Genomic DNA, 20,352 nt, shown 5'->3' on the forward strand with positions numbered 1-20,352 from the left:
TGGGTTCACCATGGAGATTCCCAGCAGGTAGTCCCCAAGGTCTGGTGTGTGGATCTCCAATTCCCTGCCAAGGCAGGTCAGGGGAGAGCTGATGCCCTGAGGGCTTTCTGGGCAGCAAAGGCCATGCCATCCCCAGGGAAGAAAAGACTCTCCAGCAACATAGTCTGGGAGGGCTGTGGTGACCTGAGAGCTGCAGACCTGAAGGGGAAGGGCACGGTGGACCCAATGCAGACATGACCAGTGTGTAGACATCACAGGAGAGCAGATTCCAGTCCAGCCAGAGGAGGAACTGTCTAACTGTGGGAACTGTCTAGACCTGGAAAGCAGGGAAAGCATGCCTGTCACTGGAGTACACAGGTAATTAGCCCAGCTGGGACTTGACATGGTTCTTGCAAAAGCCCTGGAGTATCCAATACATTTCAGATGAATTATCCACAAAGATGCCTTTTGACCCTGGGGTCTTCCTGGCAATGCCTTCCAGCGCCCATCTGCTGAACTTCTGCAGAGCCCTTCACTTTTCTTTTTTTTTTTTTTGAGACAGTCTTGCTCTGTTGCCCAGGCTGGAGTGCAGTGGCACAACCTTGGCTCACTGCAACATTTGCCTACCGGGTTCAAGCAATTCTTCTGCCTCAGCCTCCCGAGTAGCTGAGACTGCAGGCACCCGCCACCACACCCGGCTAAATTTTGTATTTTTAATAGAGATAGGGTTTCACCATGTTGGTCAGGCTGGCCTCAAACTCCTGACCTCAGGTGATCCACCCGCCTCGGCCTCCTGAAGTGCTGGGATTACAGGCGTGAGCCACCACTCCTGCCTGGCACCCTTCACATCTCACTTAGACAGTCCCCCTTTCAGTTCTGCATAGTGGAGGGTTTAGCACCACTTTATAGATCAGGACATATAAGGCACAGGACAGTGACACCGCCTGCCTCAGCTCAGTTCTCATACCTCCCTGTGTCCACCCAGCCTCAGAACTTTCAGACAGCGGCAGGTGTTTCTGAGCAGAGTTTGAGACAGCCATCCCAGGACCACAGACCCAGCCCACTCATCCCTTCTTCTTTCATCTTCTTATTACCAGGACTCAGGGCCACCCAGAGCTGGCCTCTTGCCTCACTTCTAGGCAGAGGGGAAAGTTCTTTAATGAATAAGCCATTTGGGGAAATTGGTGGGGTGGAGGTGTCTTGGGCAGTATTGGCACTTGGCAGAATGCCCACAGCTATTAAACAGTGTATTTTGTTTACAACCTCAACATTACACATTGTTTATATCACAATTGCATCCCTCAGGCACGTGTTTTCTTTCCTTCTGCTACAAGGATGATGGATTTATGAGATGGGTCGGCACTGTACTCGTGTCTCCATGGCCAGGTCTGCCTGGTAACTTTCCAGTCCAAACAAGCAGATCTCCGTGTCTCAGAAAAGCTTCACTTCCCTTAAAGTTTGGGCCATTCAAGAGCAGGAGATGGCAGAGTGGAATTTCCATGTCTCTGCAAGAACTTCAGCCCTGCAGATAGGTCACTCAGGGGCTCTGTTCCCAGGACCAGAGGGTACTCCAAATCCCCATTCCAGCTCCCATGTGGCATATGGGGATACTGAGGACCAGAACCTGGCACAAGGTCACCAGGTGATTACAAATGGGGTCTTTCGCTGGAATCTCTTTTTTTTTTTTTTTTTCCTTTTTGTGGAGAACGGGGTCTTGCTATATTAGCCAGGCAGGTCTCAAACTCCTGGGCTCAAGCTATCCTCCCGCCTCTGCCTCCCTGAGAGCTGGGATTACAGGTGTGAGCCACCGCGCCCAGCTCGCTGGAATCTCAAAGGTGGTAGAAAGGGGGTTGGTTTGGAGGCAGTCCCAAGTTTGAATCTCAGTTCTGTCTCTAAGCTGTATGATCGTGGGCAGGTCTGTTCCTCCCTGAGCTGTTATAAAGTTTCAGTGCTGCAAAAGGAATAGCACTCAAATATAAAATTTTCTTTTTAATTCTTAGCAAGGCAAGTTATTTCTATAGAAGGGTGCACCCTTACAGATGGAGCAATGGTGAGTGCACACTTGGACAAGGAATGGGAAGGGGTTTTTATCCCTGTTGCACGTGGCCTCTGCTGCTCTGTCGTTCCCCTATTGGCTAGGGTTAGACCGCACAGGCCAAACTAATTCTGATTGGCTAATTTAAAGAGAATGACAGGGTGAGTGCTTTGGTGGGAGTCAGGGCAGAGCAGGTAGCAGGTGATCGGAATGAGTCAGGGTGGAGTAGGTAATTGAAAAAGTTTGCTTTACGAGGAAGTTTAAAAGCAGAAGGCAAAGAATTGAACATACTGACATATTATTTGAAAAGAAATTTAGAACTCATATCTAACAACCCCTCCCCTTGTATTTCCTTACAGCTTTCTTTTCAAACTATTTTTTTAACATGTCTTGGCTTAGGTGTTTTGCTTGATTTTCCAAAAGCAGCAACTTCTCTGGATAAGGTGGAGGATAGTTAAGTGAGGTTTTCGTAAGTGCCGTTTTTATGAGCGTCTGTATGAACTTACGGATGCATGGTATGACATAGCACCTGACAAAAATAAGTACACCTATTATGTCTGTGAGGGAAATAAGCATTGAGGGTATTATTCCTTTCCATTTACCAAATTACTTTTTTAGCCATCCTATAAAGAGGTCATTTACCCGAGTTGCTGGCTAACTCATTGGATAGAGCAGTCAGACCTTGCAATGCCTTTGTTATACTTCCATTAGGGGCGGTGTTATTTGGGACGAAGGTGCAACATTGAGTTCTAATCATGATGCAGACTCTTCCTCTTTCTGCTAATATCATATCTAAGGCTATCCTATTTTCCTAAGCCATCTGGCTAGTAGTCCCTAATTGTTCAGCTATTCCTTTAATAGCATCTCTAGTGTAGTTTATAAACCGCTGTTGGTTGTAATATATGTAGTTTATCCAATCTACATTTTTATTAACTGTCACCTACCAAAATATTGACTCAAATCCTGCAGCTATTTGATTTCGAGCTTTAAATTGATCTGGTATTTCCCATGGGACTCCAATTGCTTTTAAATAGATGTGAGTATCAAAAGACCCATAAGGGCTTCTCTTGCTTTATGTCTTGTTTTTCCTCCCACTGGTTGATGAAATACCAGGGTGAAAGGGATAGCCAATTGGACTAAAGCACAAGTGCCACTCCAGTTATTCAGCAGAGTGTCCAGTAAAGGTCTACCACAATACCACCATACATCTGCTCAGGGATGAACAAGAAGGGCTGACTTATTGGTAAGCTCTTGAAAGTTCTTAAGCTCACTGCATCCCTTCAGGTCTCCAAGGAAGGCTAAGTTTCCTCCCTGTCATGAGACACACGAAGTGAACTTATTGGGAGACGGAAGCTGGATGGCCCTCGGGGGCTGACCTGCCGGGTGCCGAACTTTGGGATATAGCAGAAAGAGCTTGGTATGACTTATTACTCCAGGCTGTAGAATCCTGGAAAAGAGCTACCATGCAGTCCATGCCTGGTCGACTGGAGGACCACCTTAGTGGAAAGGGGACAATTTGGGCCTCTGGCCTGCCATGTACACAAGCATAACAATTGCCTTTGTTTAACGTGCGGATAGAATATTTGATCCATTCCAACCAGGCATTTGCATCTTGGTATTGTGTCTTAATTGCCAAAGTTTAAGTCTTTAACTTCTATGGTCCTCTAGTAAAATGAATGTATGGTTTTTAGGAAATTACAAAAACTGGTTGGGGCAGTCCATCCTTGTTCTTTAGTGGTCCACAGAACATCGGACCAACTGTGGCATAAAAGCTCTACATCAGGTGGCAAGACTCCTGGTTGACACTGGGGTCTTTATCGAAATCTTCCCAGATTAAATGGTCCCCATTTACTAATGCCCAGTCTGAAGAAAGTCAGGAAGGACAGAGGTACTTTTCTGAAATAGAGAGCTGTCTTTGACTTGGCAAGTCCCCACAGGGTATAACAAGGCAAGCATTAAATGCAATAGTTTGAGGCAAAATTGACTTGGTTATGTTAATAACTAGATGGTCAGCAATAGAGTGAGGAAGAAGAAAGAGTGATAGATGAAAGAGTTTAGCTTTAGTTTGGTAGGGTTTTCCCCTGGGACTATGGCCCACGACTCTGGAGAGGGTGCTGCTTTCTTTTTTTTTTTTTTTTTTTTTTTTTGAGACGGAGTCTCGCTCTGTCGCCCGAGCTGGAGTGCAGCGGCCGGATCTCAGCTCACTACAAGCTCCGCCTCCCGGGTTTATGCCATTCTCCTGCCTCAGCCTCCAGAGTAGCTGGGACTACAGGCGCCCGCCACCTCGCCCGGCTAGTTTTTTGTATTTTTTTAGTAGAGACGGGGTTTCACCGTGTTAGCCAGGATGGTCTTGATCTCCTGACCTCGTGATCCGCCCGTCTCGGCCTCCCAAAGTGCTGGGATTACAGGCTTGAGCCACCGTGCCCGGCCGGTGCTGCTTTCTTGACTCAGGGGTGATGAGTCCATCCCTTTGTCACTGTACGAACAGCAGTCTTGGTGGCAAGCAGCACAAGGTAGGGTCCTTCCCAGGCTGGCTCGAGTTTTCCTTCTTTCCACCCTTTGATGAGAACGTGATCTTCAGGTTGGTGCTGGTTTACCGGAAATTCTAGGGGTGTTGAGGGAAAGGAGAGTGGGAGATAAACCAAGTATATCATTTCTAAGAAATTGACCTTTTGTTTTAAATTTGGAGACATCAGCAGTGGACTTTATAGTGCTTGGTGCCTTCTGAGAAATTTCCTTTAGTACCTGTTATTAGTTTTTATACTGAAGAAATCCAAACACCATTTTATATTTGACAATGCTTCCTATGATTTTTATACCAGATAAGCTAAATTTCATCTTTATATTAGTGTATCAATGTTAAACTTAGTTTTAATAAAACTTTGTAGACATATTTAATTTTTAATGTCTGACCATGAGGTAAGATTTGTATAGACTCTTTTTAACCTTTTATAATTCTTGTTAAAGAGCAGGTTCGTGCTTTAAGAAAAACCCATTGTGTTATTTTAATGTCCAGTTCACAGAAAAACTGGATACCCTTTTAACTTTAGCCAGTATGTTTACACACACAATTTCCTTTACAATTAACATTTTAAAACTTGCTTAAACCTTCAAAACAAAAAAAAAATTTTAACCTTTTAATGTAGGTAAAAATCCATTCTTAGGCCTTTTTATAATCCTTTTACTAAAAGTCTATTTTACTTTCCTTATACACCTTGCACATAAACTTTTTTCAATAGTTTTACATTCAGGAGGCTTACTTTTAAATTATACAACATTTCTTGCATAAGTTCCTTTTTATAATACACTTTTTCTTTCATGACTTTCATAGACAATTCTTCAACATGCCTCAACTTTCTGACTTATTGCAAACATCTCTTTCTTTAAACAACCAGTTATTTTAGGACAAGAATTTACCATATAACATTCTTTTTATATAAATTCTCCCCGACTTTTTTTTTTTTTTTCCTAAAGATCATAACCATTCTTTTCCAAAGTGAACTTCATGTCTGTGGACTAGATTGCCTAAAGCCATAAGATTAGAAGTTAGGATAATACATGTTACACTGTCAACTTTTAGCAAACTTTACTTTCGTTGAAAACTGTGTAAGTTTGGGATTTCAACTATCCTTTGCTGTTAATAAAACCTCATTTAGTCCAAATTAACTTAGAATTGGTATAGAGGGTTCCTTCCTGGTTCTGTAAGTACTTTAAGACTTGGCTGAGTGGCAACAGCTCACACTTTGAGCAGACTAATTATTAGGCAATTTTCCTAACTCTGCTTTTACAACAGTTTCCTTATCAATTACTGAATACCTATTGCGTCTTTTTCCCTCATCACCTGGGAGGAACCATCTATGTCCAGTCCTGAAGGGTGCTCCTCCTAGGTCTGGTCAGACCTTTGATGTAGATCCTCTGTTAGGAAACCTGCTGGGTTAAGGGAATTATCAGTGGTTAATGTTAAATCATCTAACAGAATAGCCCCCTACTTTAAGATTTTTGAGTTAGTAAACTATTTTTCTTTTTTTGACTTAGGATAGTTCTGAACTGGTGAGGTGCGCTCACAATGAGGTTTCCTCTAAAAGTTACTTTTCTACTTTTTTCAGTTAGCAAAGCCGTTGCCGCTACAGATTGAATGTATTTGGGCCATCCGCAGGGTACTGGGTTAAGGATTCTTGATGGAAGGCTACGGGTTGTCAGTGGCCTCAGTGCTTTTGGGCTACACTTTTGTTTACACCGACAACAAAGTGGTATTGGAGTGTTATAGGGTTACGGAGAAGACCTTTAATTATCAATTATGGGTTCTAAATGTACCTTGGCTTTTAAAGGACTAGGGTACATTTTTTTTTTTTTCTTGACTGCTTGTATATCTCTCCCTTTCTCTTTGACTTTGTCTCTCTGACTCCCTTTTTGTCTGTCTCTTCCTCTCTCTCTTTCCCTCTCCTCTCTCTCTGCTGGTCTTTCCTTGCCTCTGCCAGCCGCTTAGGCTGCTGTTCTCCCCTCTCCCTCTTCACCTAGGGGAGGGACCGGCAGGAGTGGAGCTACTCTTTCTTCGCCCAAGAAGAAAGTGGGGGTTTGTGTGAGGTTCAACCCTTGAAATTAGCAGAAGGCTCAGCCCCTCAAACCAGGGGATGTCTTGCCTTGCTTGTCCTGGAAGGTTGACCTGTTTCCTCCCTTTCCGCCTCTGAAGGTCCTTTGCACACTTCCCACTCGTGCTGTCCTCTCTGGCTGCTCCCCAAGGGAGAATTAGGCCCCTGTTTGTGTTGGTGTGCTGGTATAAATCCTACGGCAGGATCCGCCCCAAGCCATATGAGGTAGCTATGGAACCGCGAAGAGGACCCACTCACACCGTCCAGCAGTAGGACTTGTCATCACCATCCACACAAATGACACCACAAGCAAGGTGGTTGGTGATCACTCACGCACACACACATTTCGCCCTCCAGAATTTGACCACCAAGGAAGTACTCTACTGGCTCCCACGGCTTCTCCTTCCTTGGTCTATGCACAGAGTTGTTGCCGCAGTATGTGAGGATCCTTTAAGCTAGTTTGCTGGCCAGTTTTTTGGCTTTTTTTTTTTTTTTTCCGCCTACTGAGAGCTCGGGTTATTCCTCACACTGGGTGGGTCTTGATTTCTCACCCTTGAGGCTGCCACAATAGGACGGGGTGCACCTCCTCATGAGAACCAGAGACCACCCCTGGAGGGGAATGTAATCACGGGGGAGCCCCCAAATTGTTGTATATAAAGTTTTGGTGCCACAAAAGGAATAGCACTCAAATATAAAATTTTCTCTTTAATCCTCAGCAAGGCAAGGATGTGCCCTTACAGACGGAGCAATGGTGAGCGCACACTTGGACAAGGGGAAGGGGTTCTTATCCCTGACGCACGTGGCCTCTGCTGCTGTGTCTTTCCCCTATTGGCTAGGATTAGACCTTGCAGGTTAAACTAATTCTGATTGGCTAATTTAAAGAGAATGAAGGGGTGAGTGCTTTGGCGGGAGTCAGGGCAGAGCAGGTAGCAGGTAATCTGAATGAGTTAGGGTGCAGCAGGTGATTAGAATGAGAGGGGAGCAGGTGATCGGAATGAGTTAGGGTGGAGTAGATAATCTAAAAAGGTTGCTTTACGAGGAAGTTTAAAAGTAGAAGGCAAAGAATTGAACATACTGACATATTAATTCTTTGAAAAGAAATTTAAAACTCATATCTAACAACCGCCATGTCCTCATCTTTAGGATGGAGATAATGACAGTCCCTCCCTCCCTAATGGGGCTGCGATGAGGAATAAATAGGAGATTCTAGGAGAAGTCCAAACCCAGCACAAGCTGGGAACTCTGTAAGTGGCCATTACCTTTTTTCCTTGGAGGCAAGGGACCTGTGCTTCCAAAATTGATTTGAGCGGTAGGACCAAATAATCCTGCTATAGACTATGTGAGTCAGCACCTCACATCCCCATGACAGATGACTGGTTGGCTGGGGAAGCAATTCTGCATGATGACTGACAGCATGCATGGGCTTTGGATTCAGACCTGTGTCAAATCCTCACCCTGCTGCTTATCTGCCTCATGAACTTGTGCCAGCCCCTTACCTTCTCTGGGCCTAATGTCCCTATTGTGAAATGGGCTCATAGGGCTATAGAGAGGCCCAGTGAACCAAGGACTGTCAGATCACCAGAACTTAGGACACATGGGATGGAGATTCAAATCAGGGCTTCTGTGGGCGGAGGATTACCCAGGTGCTGAGGCAAGAGACTGAAGGCACAAACTGTTTCAGTATAACAAAGAAGCTAGTTAGAATAAGAATAGCCATAATACAAATTAGATATAGAGATGATCATGGACAATTATCAATCATTATAAACATTATTAATCATTAGCTTTTAATATTACTCTTTGTTGCATTACTAATATAACCTAGGAATAACCGGTGGGTAGGGGGTCAGATATTGAAGGGACATTGTGAGAAGTGACCTAGAAGGCAAGAGGTGAGCCTTCTGTCACACCCGCATAAGGGCTGCTTGAGGGCTCCTTGGTCAAGCAGTAACACCAGTGCCTGGGAAGACACCCGTTACTTAGCAGACCGCGAAAGGGAGTCTCCTTTCCTGGAGGAGTCAGGGAACACTGCTTCACCAGCTTCTTGTGGAAGGCTGGATATCATCCAGGCCTGCCCGCAGTCATCTGGAGGCCTAAACCCCTCCCTGTGGTGCTGTGCTTCAATGGTCACACTCCTCGTCCACTTTCATGTTCCTCCCATACTCCTGGTTCCTCTTTGAAGTTCGTAGTAGAGAGTGGTAGAAGGAATAGTGAAAGTCTTGAAGTCTTTGATCTTTCTTATAAGTGCATAGAAGAAAACACTGATGTATGCTGCCTTCTCGCTCTGCTTCAGCTACCTTAGAGGGAAGGGCCCCCTGTCCAGTGATCACATGACTTGCTTCACCTTGTCAATCACTTAGAAGATTCACCCTCTTTACCCTGCCCCCTTGTCTTGTATGCAATCAATAAATATCAGCGCGCCCAGCTGTTCGGGGCCACTACCGGTCTCCCAGGCCCAGCTGTTTTCTCTTTATATCTTTGTCTTGTGTCCTTATTTATTACAGTCTCTCGTCTCCGCACATGGGGAGAACACCCACTAAGCCCCGTAGGGCTGGACCCTACAGGCTCCAGAGCGTGCCTTCCAAGCACGTAGCCCTTTACCTCTTGGGGAAGGGAGCAGAAGGCCATGCGGGCTTCCTGCAGGCATCCTCAGTCCACGCTCATCTGCTCTCAAGAGCCCTTCAGGCATTTGGGGGAAGCCCTGCGTGATGGGTGAGCGGGAGAGAGAAGAGAAGGCTGCATCTTCAGAGAAGGACGAGACACGCATCAGAGTCACTCCCTGGGGGGCCTCAGAGCCGAGCATGGCTGGGAAGATGACATTAGCTGACCTACCTTGTGTCAAGCACTATGCTGTCCTCCTTCCCTGCAGGGATGACTTCTGCCCTTTGCCGGCAGGAGCCACAGCATCTTTGTCATAGCCTTGGGAGCCAGGCTGGTATGAATTCAAACACCCATGCCACAATTCCTGGTCATGGGCAGCTCACCCAACCTCTCTGAGCCTCCCTCCTCCCTGGGAGGGGGTCTGGTAGCCATCACCTCCTCCAGCACCGTCAGGAGGTTCCTGCAAGGTCCTATGGGTGGGGGGCCATTGTCCCCTGGGAGATCTGCCTCTCCCATCAGGCCCTACCCCCAATTCTTTTTCCGGCCTCAGGGACACTCAGCCCTGGGGCTCCATCCCCCTGCTGTAATCAGTCACTTTCTTCCTTTTTTAGATACTTTGCTTATTGTTCGTCCCAAGTTCCACCAAACTGTGGTCTTTGAGCAGCTCAAAACAAGCTGATTGATGATATCCACCACCATCCCTGCCCCACCCCCAGCCACAGCTTCCTTCCTGAGACGAAGCCAGTGTATTGCTCACCCTCTGTGCCAGAAGGTGGGTTAAGCTACTTGTACGTAGTCTAGCTTTCTTCTTGCAGGTCAGGATGTGAGAGACCTTGGGGCCAGCAAACATTTTGCCCAGCTGTTGGGGTTGTAAAGAACATATCCTCAGTCCAGGAGCAAGAACAGCATTGCTCCAGGGGAACTTGGTCGCTCCAAAAATGCTGACTTTTCAGGCCTTGCAGGTGCTCTCCTGGGGCTGAAGTTGGGAGCAGTCAGGCTTCTGGGCACCACCCAGGCTAGGGGAGTGGCTGTCCTCAAGGCAAAGAGAAGGAGAAATGGCAGGCCTGGCAACCTCAGCCAGCTTATCACTGGGCAGCTGCCAGGGGCTGCCAGGAGGAGAAGCAGGCGCTGAGGGGCAGGACCGCGTCAACCGTTGGAAGAGACGTTCAAAACCTGGACTGTTTTCTCACGCCTGCCATGCTGGGTCACTTTGACTGGCAGGGAAGAAAGGAAGGCCCAGGGTTTCAACTCATTTTTCAGAGAGGTGGATCCACAGGGGTTTCTTCCCTGATCCAAACCCTTCAGCAGCCCCCAGAACTTTCTGGAGGACTTTAACCTCCCTGCATGGCCTTTAAGACCCTTTGTGATACTGCCCCTGACTCCCACTCCTCTCCCCTCTCCCTTCTGGCCTGTACTTCTTGCAGTTCCCCAGTGCTCTCAGCTGATTCTCATCTCCAGGCCTTTGCGGGTGCTGTTCCCTCTGCCTGAAACTCACTTCCCCATCCTTTATCATCCTCCCAGCCCTGCTTCCTGAGTCTGCAGAGCAGTTCCCCTGAGAAGCTGTCGCCACTGCCCCAGCCCTCCCTGGCCACCACCCTGTGCAGCCATGGGGTCTGCTTATGTCCATCCTTGCGGCTGGTCTCAGCTCGAGGGGGCAGGGACAATATGTGACTTGTCAGTGCATGTACCCGGCAGCCAGCGCGGGCCCTGGCCCAGAGCAGATGCTCTGTAAATGTCAGATGAAGGAGGAAGTGATGTACTTGGGAAGGAATGAGGGCACATTTCCCCCACCTCTCACTGTAGTGGGGCCCTAGCCCTGGGAGCCAGCGCCTCTGAAGTTGGAGTTTCCTGGGTCCCTTTATCAAGAAGAGACCTCAGTCAAGGGGCCCGGCAGAGGGTCGGAGTCAGCTTGGGAATCCCAGCCCCTGCTAAGTATGCTTTGAGGGGGCGTCGGAATGACCTCACCCCCTGGGAACTCTCGCATCAGAGCCCACTCAAGCTGAGAGGTCTGCCACTTAGGCCTGGATGGAGTGGGCTTTTCTCCCCACAAGCAGCATCACGACCTCTGGCCTCTCTCTGCGATGTCCTTGCAGCTGTTGACGGGGTTTTGTTTGCAAAGCAAAGAGAGCAGAGTGGCAGTTTCCAGCGCGGGCTGGCCCTTTTCCCTTGGGGATGCTGGCCAACCAGGCCTCTGAAAAAGGGAACAAAGTCCCAGTAAGCTAGTGTCCGTCTCCTGAGTGCCTGTCACTGCCCCATTTGGCAGAGGTGAGGAAGGGTTGGTTATGTTTTTTGTTTTCTTTTTATTTATTTATTTATTTTTTTGAGATGGAGTCTCCCTCTGTCACCCAGGCTGGAGTGCAGTGGCATGATCTCAGCTCACTGCAACCTCTGCCTCCTGGGTTCAAGTGATTCTCCTGCCTCAGCCTCCCGAGTAGCTGGGATTATAGGTGCCCACCACTACGCCTGGCTAATGTTTGTATTTTTAGCAGAGGCAGGGTTTCACCATGTTGGCCAGGCTGGTCTCAAACTCCTGACCTCAGGTGATCTGTTCACCTCGGCCTTCCAAAGTGCTAAGATTACAGGCGTGAGCCTCCGTTCCCAGCCTGGTTATGTTTTTTTCCAGCCCACTTTTAAACCCATCAGTGGAAAATGGAACTTTGTTGGCAAAGGTGACTGATATCTTGGCCCTCTGGATATGGCAGGAAGCCTTGCTAACTACCAGCCTTGCCTTTTCCTCTCTCTAGAGCACAGCCTGCCCCCCTCGCGCCAACACACATGAGCGCCATGTTGCTTCCTACTGCCAACAACACTGGTTTACATTTTGGACTTGGGCAAATGTCATTTGAACCAGAGATTTCTCACTCAAGATCTATAGTCCAAGGACACATGTTGTAAAGGTCCAGGTCCAGGAAGCCCCTGAAGTTGAATATCAGGTTGTGCATGGTGTCTGGGTGTGTTTCCGGGGGGAAACCTCTGTAGATTTTATTGCTTCTAACAAGGTCCATGAACCATTCCCCACACCCCGCCAACACTTCAAGGCAACACAAGGCAGTTGCCTTGAAGAAGGGGTAGGGTGGAAGAAAGCGCATGAGCCTGGTCATCTCAGACCCTCAGTTTCCTCATCTGGGAAATCAAGGTGGTAAAGCTCACTCTGGAGAGTTTTCCTAAAGATTAAACGCAATAAACCAAGACATGTACCCAGTACATAGCAGAGGCTCAGTGAAACTCCAGTGTAATCCTCATGTTCAAAGGAAGAGGCAGAATAGACCATTCTCCCATTTGGCAATTCCCTTTCCTGATGGAGAGGAATCTGCTGAAAACCTCAGCCAGCATGCCATCTGCGGAACGCCAGCAGGCTGGAAGCCGGCGTCTCGGGGCCAGAGTATCGGGAGCTGTTGCTTCCTGCCATCCTCCTGACGGTGACTGCCATTTCCTTGGGCTCTTTTTAGATCAAAGGAAGGGCTAGGCTGGGGAGATGAGTGAGGATCATTCAGGGGGTGGCACAAGGCGCATTTAGGACACCTGCTGGGATGGCTTAAAAATAGGCCTCTGTCCTTGGACACCAAGTGGAAGCGACCCCAGGGTTTTCAAGAGGCCTCTGCCGGCCAAGGTTATGAGCCCTCCATGGGAGAAATGTTTCGGAACGTATTTTCCCAGCTGCCACAGGTAGGCATCTCTGACCCAGGAACAAACCTTTCCTAGTCAAAGGAACTAAATAAGGTGGTTAGAGGAGGCGATCAAGCGTTTAATGAGCACCTACTACATGCCACACACTGTGTGTCTGATGAGTTTGCTCTGTGCCATCCTCACAACAACCTTGCAGTGTAGAGATGACTTTTTTTACTTTTCTAGGTTGTTGGGGGTTGTGGGGGAAAGAGAAGTTAAGTATGGACCTCAAGATCACACAGCTAATAAATAAGCAAAACCAGAATTTAAACCCAAGTCTGACTCCAAGCCTGTGCTCTTTTTAACCACCTCTCAAACTGTGATGTAGAAATAAAAAGCAAGAAAGAGATGGAGGTGAGAAGGCAGGGCTTACCCAGCGGTTGGACTTGTTATTTCCCATGGGGAAGGGAAGGGAATGTTGTTTATTCAACATCTACTATGTGCCAGGACTTCTGCTGGGATTTTTCTATGCTCTCATTGCCCGTGTCAGCAGCCTGAGACAGGGGTCTAAGGTCACGTGCCATTTACACATGACAAAACTGCAGCTCTGGGAGATACAGTGACTTGCTCAAGGCTTTCAGACAAATCAGTAGCAAAGCACAGGCTTTCATCCAGAGCCCATGAAGAAAACCTCACAGCCACTCAGGTAGCAGTTCTTATGTTGACCTGCCTTCCAGAAAGACTTGCCAAGGCTGGGCAGTGGTGACCCTGACAGCCAGAGCAGAGTTCCCCCCTCCCTAACCACGGGCAGACACTCATCACCCACCCTCCAAATCTCTGCCATGCATTTCGAGTCCGGGCACTGTTTCCTTGACTAACTTCTGGAAAGATGCTGCCCTCTAGTCTTGGCGGGGCTGGAGCAGCCTGTGATTAACCATAGAGGTTGGGCTGAGCATGGTGGCTCATGCCTGTAATCCCAGCACTTTGGGAAGCTGGGGTGGGTGGATTGCTTGAGCCCAGGAGTTCAAGACCATCCCCAGCAACCTGACTCTACACACACACACACACAAAATTAGCCAGGTGTGGTGGCACACACCTGTAGTCCTAGCTACTTGGGAGGCTGAGGTGTGAGAATCACTTGAGCTCAGGAGTTTGAGGCTACAGTGAGCTGTGATCATGCCACTGTACTCAGCCTGGGAGACAGAGCAAGACCTTGACTCAAGAAAAAATTTAAAAGGCCATGGGATTGACCAGGTGTGGTGGCTCACGCCTATAATCCCAGCACTTCAGGAGGCTAAGGCGGGTGGATCACAAGGTCAGGAGTTTGAAACCAGCCTGGCCAATATGGTGAAACCCTGTCTCTACTAAAAATACAAAAATTAGTCAGGTGTGGTGGCGGGCGCCTGTAGTCCCAGCTACTCGGGAGGCTGAGGCAGGAGAATCGCTTGAACCCAGGAGGCGGATGTTGCAGTGAGCCGAGATCACGCCACTGCACTCCAGCCTGGGTGACAGAGCAAGACTCCATCTCAAAAAAACAAAAACAAAAAAGCCATGGGATTTGGGCCAGGGCTGTCCCTTCTCCCTTCTATGAACCAGAAGGACAACTGCAAAGGTCTCCACTGAGTTCCCACCTCACAGAAACCGCACCTCCCCGACTTCTTCTTAGAGTCCCTGGACTCAATTCTTGGCCACAAGTGGGGGGCGTGGCTCATTGGCCGGGGGCCAGCACCCACCCAAGGCCAGCAGGGCCTCGGTCTTTCATGCGAGGGTGGCCAGTGGGATTTAGTCACTGGTGTGGTTTGGGGGCCTCTTCCTGGCAGATGAGGTTTTATTTTATTATTATTATTATTATTATTATTATTATTATTATTTTACCAGCGACAGGATGTCTGTTTGAGTCTAGTCCTGGTGCCAGAAGCTAAGAATCTGCACCCACAGACTTGGCCATTTGGGGGAATAGCTGTAGTGACTGCCAGGAGGCGAACCGTGGGGGACATTTGGCCCTCAATGGAATATTCCACAGCCATGAAACAAGCAGAAAGGGCTTGGGAGCGATGCGGGGAAATGCTTTTGATGTAATGTTGAGTTAGAAAAGAAAAAGCAGGATACAAAACTGGCTGTGCATTCTGATGGTAAGAAAGTCAGGAAACTACTTACATTACTGAGTACTTCAGTGGTACTTATGGAAAAAAGTTAGGACAGGGAAAAAGCACGGGCTTGGGATCAGACAGGCTGGGGTCACATCTCAGCACTGCCCCCTTGCAGCTGCAGGGAAGTGTCTCTGCTGCCTAGAGCCTTGTTTTCTCCTGGATAAATGGAGACACCAATCCTGTAGGTGAAGGTTTGTTTTAAGAATTAGCTGATATCATGTGTCAAAAAAAAATCCAGCACAGCCGTGGTACATTGTGAGGGCACAGCCCACAGTTCTCATGTGGGATCAGGACCGGGACAATGCAAAATGCAGAGACAGGGTGCAAAAGTGGGGAGAGGCAGCAGGGGGTGGGGTAGATTTTTCTCCTCTTTTCTGAACTTTCTATGATGTGGCTGTTGTGTTTGTTTTAGCAATTTAAATGATAAAGTTCAGGTTTGCCATTGACATCTCCAAACTAGGATGATCCACAGGGCCCCTGGAGTCCAACCTCCACATTTTTCTGTTTCTTATAGGAACCGCTTTCCCTGAACCCAGCTAAAAGCAGATGCTGGTGTATTATTTGAGATTGCTTGTTGTTTTTCTTTTATTTTAAGCATGTACAATTTGTGTAAATAACACATCCTCTTAGAAACTTTTTAACTCTAGTTTTCTTTATCTCACGTCAGAGCTCTGGTCTCGGGGAGTGGGGAGGGGGGGCGGGAAATAAGAGTGTTTATCTCTTATTCCCTGAAGGAAGTCAGATCATATAATCAAGATTAAACAAATATGTAAACTTCGCTGGTTTCTTGGCCGCATTTTATCCTAACATATAGTTGCTTTTGCAGGAAACTTCCCCTATAGTAACAAGGCAGTACTTCTCTCCACCCCAGTATTCATTTAAATTGCAGGCCGCTCTTAAAGAACATCTCTTGGGATTCCCAAGGCCTTCTGTGAAGAAACTCTCCGACGGAGAGATGAGGCCAGAAAACAACAGTGAAGGGGAGGGGAGATAAAAATAATCAAATAAGGGTGGCCATGGCCGCCGGTGCTCAGAAGGGCTTTTGATCTGTGGTCATATTTAATGTTTCCTGGAGGATTTGCCAGCTGGAGGGGGCCTTGGCCTGCTGGGCACTGGGCGAAGCTGCACCAGGAGCTGAGTGCCTTGCACAAGGCCACCACGAGCATGGACAGCACAGGCCTCTGCTGTCCCTGAGCTACCTCCGCTGATGGTCTACACCCGGGTGCTGCTTCCCCTGCTCATTTGGGATTTGTCCCTTCCTCTTAACCTCGTGGTTCTAGAGATGGCCCACAGCCTGACTCTGTGTCCACCCTCCTTGCTGCCCTGGAGGCCCCTCCCTGACAGGCAGTGTGGGCGTGGCCGTGGCCCTGCTTTGCCAAAAGCCCTGCAGTAGCTCCCTCTTGCCCGTGCAGTGCAGTCTGAGTCTCTTGGGCTGGCATTTAGGGCCTTCCCATCTGGTTCCTGTGATGTCTGCAGCACCCTCGCCCTCACCTCTGCAAGGCAGTGACTGCCCAACCTGGCACACCCTCTGTCACACCTACCATATCACTTTACCCTCCCTCCAAATTCCAGCCTCCCCCTGCCTCTGCCCCTACCGTTCTCCTTGGCTCCCTCTCCTCCCTCGAGACCTGGCTCAATGGGCATCCCACTATTCCCAGCCTCTAGCTGAGTCCAGGTCCTCCTCCAGGTCCCTAGTCTCCCCAGTGCCATCGCCTGAGATGGTCTTTATCATGCCTGTTGTCATTGGGCATTCAGCTGTGTGTCTGCTTGACCTGGAGAGACTCAGATCTCCACGAAGGCAGGATGTGTGTGATCTACAGGAAGGATTACTGGATGAAGAAATGAATGAGCAGTGGAATGAACATTTTGTCTGCTACCTGTGCCAGTCCAGTGCCTGGCAATTCTGCCCAGGGATGAAGGAAGTCAATAGGCAGCCTCTAGTCTCCCTCTCCTACCTTAGGGGTCTATGGCCTAGCCCTTCTGTCAATCTTGTGTTGGTTTCTAAAAGGCAGAGAGACTATGGTAAAATGGTAAAAAACAAACAAACAACAACAACAACAACAACAACAACAACAAAAACAGAGCTAGGATCACACACACCTGGCTTCAATCCCTGGTTTCATCTCTGCCCTTAACTAAACCAGCTGTGTGACTTGAGGCAAGTGACTTGACCTCGCTGAAACTCCATTTCTTCATCCATGCTGGGGATGGATAACAGTAGTCCTTACCTCATAGAGACACTACTAGGATTAAATGATGAAATGCATGGCACATGACCAGCCCAGAGTAAGTGTCTGAATGCGCCGTGATTCTCTCAGTCAGGACATTGTTGGTTGCTAGTATCAGAGACCCAGCTCAACCTGGCTTAGAGCAGAAGAGGGCGCCCCAGCCAAAAAGTCTGCCGTCATCTGATTGGCCACCCTAGTCTCTAGAGTTGGAGTGAGGTCAATCCACTAGCTGGCGGAAAGCGAGATCTCCCAAGGAAAACTGGAGCATAGTAGCCAGAAAAAGAGGGATGGATACTGGGCAGGCAGAAACAGCAGGTGCCCCCATGACTAACTGTGGTGGGAGGTGTAGAAAGGCGGAGGCCTTCACCACAGCCCAACGCTGAGGGAGGTGGTGCTCAGCCACCCCTCCTGGGCCTTACCCTTCTTGCATGAAAATGACCTCCATATTCTGCCTCCCTGCATCAGGGGTGGCCTAGCAAGAAGAGCCCAAGAAAGGGTTTTCTGCCCTGACCCTGACTGACCTTGAGCTTGGGCAGACCCCACTCCCTCTGATGGCCCATTTTCCCATCTGTAAAATGGGCTTGTTGGAGGAGACGATCCCTGAGGTCTGCTCAAGCTCTCACTGTAACACAGGCAGCAACTGGTGTTTATCAAGCCTGGTGTGTGCTGAGCCAAGGGAAACCAAAGATGGCATGGACAAGCCCCTGCCCTCCAGGATCTACTACTGGTATCGCCCTACCCTGTCCTTACCACCATTCTGCTTCCCATTCAAGTGTCTGTTATAGAACCAAAAGGTCAGCTGGGTGCAGTGGCTCACGATTGTAATCCCAGCACTTTGGGAGGCCGAGGTGGGTGGGTCACTTGAGGTCAGGAGTTCAAGACCCGCCTGGGCAACATGGCGAAACCCTGTCTCTACTAAAAAAATAAAATAAAATAAAATAAAAATTAGCCAAGCATGGTGGTGCACACCTGTAATCCCAGCTACTCGGGAGGCTGAGGCAGAAGAAGTGCTTAAACCCAAGAGGTGGAGGTTGCAGTGAGCTGAGATCATGCCATTGCACTCCAGCCTGGGCAACAGAGAAAGATTCCATTTCAAAAAAAAAAAAAAAGAGGCCGGGCGTGGTGGCTCAAGCCTGTAATCCCAGCACTTTGGGAGGCCGAGACGGGCGGATCACGAGGTCAGAAGATTGAGACCATCCTGGCTAACACGGTGAAACCCCGTCTCTACTAAAAAATACAAAAAACTAGCCGAGCGAGCTGGCGGGCGCCTGTAGTCCCAGCTACTCAGGAGGCTGAGGCAGGAGAATGGCGTAGACCCGGGAGGCGGAGCTTGCAGTGAGCTGAGAACCGGCCACTGCACTCCAGCCTGGGTGACAGAGCGAGACTCCGTCTCAAAAAAAAAAGAACCAAAAGGCCTTTTTCAAACATCTATTGAATATAGTTGAAATGTCCAAAGCAAGTAGACTGAATGTCTTCTATTTTCCTATATAAAAATGAATGAAAACCTTCAAATCTGTACTACTTTCAAGACATATCCAGAATCTAACCCCTTCCCACCAGCTTTACTGGTACCCACCCCCGATAGGAGCCATCATGATCTCTGCCATGGAATAATCCAGTAGCTTTGCTGGCCCAAGCATCCTTGCCCCCGCCTCCCAGCAGTCCACTCTGCACACAGTGGCCTGGGCACTCCTATCATGTCTCTCCTCGAAACCTTCAGTAAGGTCTCATCGCATTCAAAGTAAAATGGTTAAAGAAAAATCAAACAACAGGCTCTCCCCCCTCCCCACCCCAGCTCTGATCTCATTTCTACCCGCTTCCCTCCTTGCTCCCACCATTCTGACTACACTGGCTTCCTTGTCATTTCTCAGCCACACCTCAGGGCCTTTGCACTTGCTGTACCTCCTACCTGGAATGATCTTCCCCCAACCACCCTCCCAGCTCATTTGCTTCCCTCCTTCAGGCTTCTGCTCCAAAGTCACTCATCAGGGAGGCCCTTCCGCAGAGTCCTAAGAAAACACCTCTCTCTGCCCCGCCTTGTTGGCTGAATTTTACTCTGTAATGCTTCCCACCAGGAAGAGTATGTTTTTTATCGTCTGACTTTGCCCACTGGAATGTCAGCTCCATCAGAGCAACAACCTTGTCTGTCTTGGTGATTGCTGTATTCCCAGTGCCTGGCATGGTGCCTGGCGCATACTACGCACTCGCTTCATATGTGTTAAGTGAATGAATGACTGAAGCCCCTTATGTTCCTTTCTAATGTGGAACCTTGGCTTTTTTATTCCTTCTATTTTGTCTTCTGTGGGCCAGCGGCTTCTGTTTGGAGAGCGGCCTCCCAGCTTCCAGGCATGATTTCCTCTCCCTGTAACTGGGCCTTCCTTCTTCCAGGGCCTGGGGAGGGGCTCCATGTCTTGTTTGCCTCATCATTGCCTCTCCGTCTTCATTTTCCCCTGCCCTAGCTCCCATCAGACTCAGCACCCATCGAACCACCCCGGCCCCGCCTCCACTCTGTGGTGCACCCAGAGCACGGTGCACCCCGTGGCTGGGCGTGGGAGGAGTGGTCTTTCATTCCTGGGGGCGCCATTCTTCTCATTGTGTGCCTTGGGCGGCCTGTGGTTTGTGAGAATTTGCCATGTAAATTGTACTCAGCTGCTGGGTGAAGAGCAGCAGAGATTCATGTAGTAATCACCAGCCCTGCCACCCCCCAGGATCCCAGAGCCCCCAGGAACCACCCCTAGGATGGGAGGAGGAAAGGTAGGGGGAGAGGAAGAATCCCGCTTGACATTGAGCCACCTGGCTTTGTGACCAGATCCTTTGAAAGACCACCCCGGGACTCCCCAGGTCCTTCAAAGCAGAATGTCTTTAGAAATGAACCCCAAAGGTGTCCGTTCCGGAAAAGCCAACGTTGCTCATAAGCAATGCCTTCATTTTCTGTGGCTGAGGGGAGGGAAAGTCCCTGAATCCTGGCTTGGATGTGTTTTGGAACCTCAGTAATATATATCATCAGTAATAATATCATATGATTAACGACTTGTTACATACACACACTGTGCCAGGTCGTACTCCAGGGACTTCATCCACATTCTCTTTCAGCAGCTGTGAGTGGAGTCATGTCCCCGTTTTCCAGGCAAAAAGACAAGCTAGAGAAGTGATAGCTCTGCCCC

General features: G+C 48.7%; 1 protein-coding gene across 1 annotated transcript in view; it reads left to right on the forward strand.

Moving 5' to 3' along the window:
• NEURL1B (neuralized E3 ubiquitin protein ligase 1B) overlaps positions 1–20,352 on the forward strand; it is a 50,591-nt gene that overhangs the window by 7,570 nt on the left and 22,669 nt on the right. The window lies entirely within an intron of this gene.

The sequence above is a fragment of the Trachypithecus francoisi genome, unplaced genomic scaffold, assembly GCF_009764315.1.
Source record: "Trachypithecus francoisi isolate TF-2019V2 unplaced genomic scaffold, Tfra_2.0 Lachesis_group2, whole genome shotgun sequence".
NCBI lineage: Eukaryota > Metazoa > Chordata > Mammalia > Primates > Cercopithecidae > Trachypithecus > Trachypithecus francoisi.